This window comes from Postia placenta (genome assembly GCF_002117355.1).
Source record: "Postia placenta MAD-698-R-SB12 unplaced genomic scaffold POSPLAscaffold_42, whole genome shotgun sequence".
Lineage (NCBI taxonomy): Eukaryota > Fungi > Basidiomycota > Agaricomycetes > Polyporales > Adustoporiaceae > Rhodonia > Rhodonia placenta.
In genome coordinates, this window is record NW_020169873.1 from 6,870 (window position 1) to 12,127 (window position 5,258).

At 22.3% G+C, this 5,258-nt stretch overlaps 2 non-coding genes and 1 pseudogene across 3 annotated transcripts; all 3 read right to left on the bottom strand.

Annotated features, from left to right (window-relative positions):
- Positions 1–4,592: 4,592 nt before the first annotated feature.
- On the bottom strand, positions 4,593–4,665 carry POSPLADRAFT_t179. The gene has a single exon. It is a non-coding gene; the product is annotated as a tRNA-Arg (tRNA).
- A 57-nt stretch (positions 4,666–4,722) lies between these two features.
- POSPLADRAFT_t178 lies at positions 4,723–4,805 on the bottom strand (annotated as a pseudogene). The gene has a single exon. The product of its transcript is annotated as a tRNA-OTHER (tRNA).
- Positions 4,806–4,909: 104 nt separating this feature from the next.
- POSPLADRAFT_t177 lies at positions 4,910–4,980 on the bottom strand. The gene has a single exon. It is a non-coding gene; the product is annotated as a tRNA-Val (tRNA).
- Positions 4,981–5,258: the final 278 nt, after the last annotated feature.

Genomic DNA, 5,258 nt, shown 5'->3' on the forward strand with positions numbered 1-5,258 from the left:
TATATTTAGACATAATTAATAAAACGTATGTATATTATTAATATGGATATTGTTAAGTAGATAGAGAGGACATTTTTATTTTAAGGGTTAACGATCTCTTTCAAAAAGTACTGTGTTTCACCAAAAGTGATGATTTTAGCAAAATTAGACACTTTATTCTTGCTTACTTAAAAATTAGAGAAAACTAGAATAATTTGTTATAATTGAGCTTATACTTTTTTAGTTTGTTTAGGTTCTGAAACGATCAGGGGCTCCCACTTAATAAAATAAAAATAAATTAAAAATACTCTTTCTTTTAATATTTTATCTAAATTATCTTTTTAAACCATTAAAAATTTTTTATATGCTCATTTTATAAGAGTTCCTTTTTATATCTTAAAAGAGTTCCTTTTATGTTGTATGTTAATATTTCTAAATAAAAATATCAATGAGAAATTTTTAAAATAAATTTGAGGGCTTTATTACGTTACCTGACTAAAAATAAGATAAGCACCTTCTCCCTCGTTCATTTCTTTAATGGATCTATTAATAAATTATTTTAACATGATATTAATAGGTTTGTACTAAAATAATTTAGTTTTTTAAGGGAATTATATTAATGGAATAAGGTTTAGTTGAAATAGCAATATTATCTTGATTATAAATAATTAATCTCTTATTTTCAGTTTTTTGAAGAAGGTAAAGCTGATCTTTAAGAGTTATATTACTATTTTTTAAACTTCGAAACCATTTAATATGTTTTAAATTTAATGAACTATCTTTATTTAATAAAGTTTTAATATCATCAAACTGAATTGGATTTTTAAATCCTTTGATTTTACAAATGTATTTATTATCTGCAGTTATTCCAGCATAAATCTTAGGACCTAAATAAATAGAATCTTTAAAAATATATTCTAACTTGAATTTACCAAGTTCTTTAGAATTAACTAAATTATCATCTAATGGTCGATCTAAATATAAAGAATCGGTATCAGAATAATAGATACTATCTAAATTATCTTTAATTACATTATACATTACACTTCTTGCGTAAGCTGTAACAGCTGAAGCTATAGAAATACTTGATTTAGAATCATTATCTAATTTAGAATTATCAATATAATTTACGAATAATGAATCATTTAAATCAATATAATTTTTGATTTCTATTTGATCATTTTCTAATAATTTAAGAAAATCTGATTTAGACATAAATGTGAAAATATTTTTAATATTCTTCATGGCAAATCTACCATAAAGTGAATTCATTAATAATTTACTAATAAAATTCATAGGATCAGATTTAGGATATTTTTTTTCTCATATCGAATAAATCATTTACGAAATCTGTAAATATATAATCCATATTAAATAGATAACCGTTAAGAATATTAAAATTATATTCATTTAAATATGAATAATATTCAACAGAATTTAATTTCATCTTAAATGAACCATTTGGACTTAAAGTTCTTATTCCACCAGATTTATTTAAAATATTATGATGTAATTGTAAAGGAGGTATATAAAGATCTTTTGAAGTTTTCACTTCAGTATCCCCAATCCAATATTTATCACTTAAAATAGTAGGATCTCCATCAAATTGAATAATTTTACCAATTGGATATTTATTAGTTTCCATTGATTTTGGATATAATGAATTTACATCGTACACATGAATATTTTTACCATAAGGTTTATATACATCTGTCCGACCTCCTGTAAAACTTTCTTTAATGAATTCGAAAACTTTATTTTTAGTTAATGGAATAGTATTTTCCTTTAAGTAATGCATTCTAAAAATAGCAAAAGATAAAGAAGGAATAGTAGGATAATTAAGAATATCGATTTTAAATTTATCGTAAACTAAAATTCTAAATTTAAGTATTACTTGATGTAAAGATATACAATCTACTTCACAGTATTTTTGTATTTTGTTTTTCCATTCCATAAAATCAGATATTTTTAAAATTTCTTTAGAATAGTGAGTTAAATCATTCATTTTAAATTGATCATAACCTTCTCCTACAAATACTGGTTCAACTAATTTAGTTTGTTCAACTTTAAATTGTTTTGTTAATTTACTTAAACCACTAGGTAAAATTAAGAAAGAATCTTTAATCGTGATAGAAATATTTTTTTGTTTATTTTCTATAGTAATAGAAATGATATTTTCATCTCGCATCAATATTTTGATAGAATAACCTTGTTTTTTAAGTGAAGCTAAATGTTTAAATATAAAATATATATCAAATCTAGAAAGATTATGTGCAAATACCTGAAATCCTCTATATTTAGATCTTAATAAATTATTAAATAATTGTTCCGGTGAATCTGTAAACCAAGAATATGATTTATTACCATCGAACATTGAATAAAGATAAGGTTTATGTACTTTATTAATTAATAAAGTCTCAATATCAAAAGTAATAATTTTATTTTTATTTATATTAATATCTTTAGATGATAATTTAGTAAGATAATTAGTTTTTAATTCTTTGGTTGTTAATATTATAGAATTATTTTTAATATAATATTTATAATTATCAATAATTCTTACAAAATCATATTTATTATTATCACTAATTTTATCATAAAAACTTAAAATTATTTTATGATTTTCTAAAACATCAATTTTATCTTTATATATAAAAAATATATATTTATTATTAGTAATAATAGTTAATGAATCATTTTTATTTACGATAAATATATTTCCCCAACTATAATAATTCATATTAGAGGCTAAATTAAATTTTCCAAATTTTTCCAATTTAATTGGTTCAATGGATGATTTAATTAAATCCCATTTTTCTATATATTTTTTTTCTTGGTTATTTGGCAATTCAAAATATTTAAAGTTAATATTATTTGATAATAAAGTTTTATAATCTTCGGATCTAAAATTAAAATTAGATAAAATATAATCAATATAATTTTGTAATGATAAAGAGGAAACAATTTTACCTTTACTTATTGTTCTAAAGTCTTTATTATCATATTCAATTGTTATTAGAACAAAATATTTTTTATTTGATAATATTATTTGATTGAAAAAAAGGGAAATAAAGTCTTTTAATAATGAATCATTGATTATTAGATCTTCAGTTTTTATTATGAATTCATTGAATCCATTTTTGTTAATTAAGTTATTAAAATTCATTGGATTAAATTGAAATTAAATAGGTGTTTCATTTTGTTTTATATATTATTTATTAGAATTTTTAATAAATATATGTTTTAAAAATGATAAATTTATAATAAAATAATAAAATAATAAGTAAGATTATAACCATTTTGTTTATTTCATAATAACTTCTAAATTATTTTTAAATAATTAACTAATTATTATATATTGTTTTGTTTTGATATTTTTTAAGTAATAGACACTGTAACTAATAGGATAGGTTATAACTTTTAATAAATTATATAAAATTTATATAAATATTTTTATAATAATTAACTGGCTTGCCTGTGAACTCAGCTATGTATAACAAAATATTTCTTTAAAGCAAAATTCCTAAGAAAGCTGTTTCGAGCCGACCGCCATACTAGTATTCTAGGTGATTTATAAAGTTATTTTATTTACAGTCTTTTAATAATTTTATGTAAAATTAATTTATAACAATCCTAATTTACCCCAAAAAATTTTAATTATCGAAAAAGTCTGTTCAATTAAATAAGTGATTTAAGAGAATAAAACTGAATAAAGAAACTATTGAAATGGCTGGATGAAACCCAAACCCTACTTATTTTTATAATTTTAAAATACTTGTTGACTCAAAAATTCAGCAATTAATTGGATTACTATGCTCATAAAAAGTTAAAAAGTATGCTCTGAAATGGAAAAATACCAAGGTCTTCCTTCTATTTTTACCCAATTTTCTACTTTTTTTTTATCTCCCCCTTAATAGTCTTCGGGACATGCTCTAGTCTTTTTAAAAGGGCTTAAATGCCTGGCTCGGTCTTATGTAATTATTTCACTTCTTAATTATTTGTGGAGGATGTCTAATTTGGGTGTTTTTGCAAATACTCAAAAGTAAATCTACACCCCCTCTTGGCGCTGGCGCGTAAGCTAGCGGCATGGGGGTGGATTTATTACCATCAAACATTTAAAATAAATAAGGTTTAATGTATTCCATAACAATTGTTTCAATATCAATAGTAATAATTTTAGTTTTTAATTATTAGATTTAATTAAATTAGATAAATATTTTTATCCTATTCTTTAGTTTGTAAAATAATTTTACCTGTTATAGAATTAATGTAATATGAAATATTATTAATATTTATCGGGATAAATATATTATTTCTAAAATCTGAATCCACAAAAGTTAAAATAACTCAGCCACTTTTAAATAAGTCCAAGAACCGTCGGTAAACTGACTAAGTAGAAAATACTTCATTATTATGATTTTTTAAAATAAAATAATATTTAATATTTATTCTGATCTATTAAAATATTACCCCTAGTCTCATAGTGTCTATTAATAGGAAAGTAATATGAAGTTCCGAAGGATTCTAATTTAATTAGTTAAAAATATGTCTACTTGCTTGATCCTTTATTTATTTTAAATATTATATATTTACTTACTTACTGTTATAATGATAACATCTTATTGGACTCGAACCAATACCCTATAGCTCCGAAGGCCATTGCTTAACCAATTCAGCTTAAGATGTAATATTTTATATAATATATTTATTATATCAAAACAATTTCAATTTTATTGTTTTTCTTACGAGCAAAGAGACTTGAACTCTTACGATCCAAAAATCATGAATTCCTAAGATTCACCCGGCTACCATTTCGGCACACTCGTGTAATAACTTATAAATTAATACTCTAATTTTTTATATAAATTAAAAAAATTAAATTTTTATTAACTAGTACCCGGGGTTTGCCCGGATTTACACTTTATTTTAATAAAGAGTAGAGGATTCGAACCTCTGTCCATAATGTGTAAAATTATTGCTAAACCACTCAGCTAACTCCTCTTATTTAAATTTTTAAATATAATAATTAATTTAAATTATTTTATAACCCTCCTTTTTGTCGTCAAGCTTTTGTTTTTGTGTTTTTTTTAAATAAAAAAACAATACAAAAAAAAGGAATAAAAAAAGTTTATTGAAAGGAGGGTAGAAGAGTGGGGGTGTTTCGAAATTTTTTTATTATCCAGCAGCACTTTCCAGTACAGCTACCTTGCTACGACTTTTGAGATGTTACCTAAATGGGTTAACTAAAGCCAATTAACTTAACATAGATGTTTTTTTTT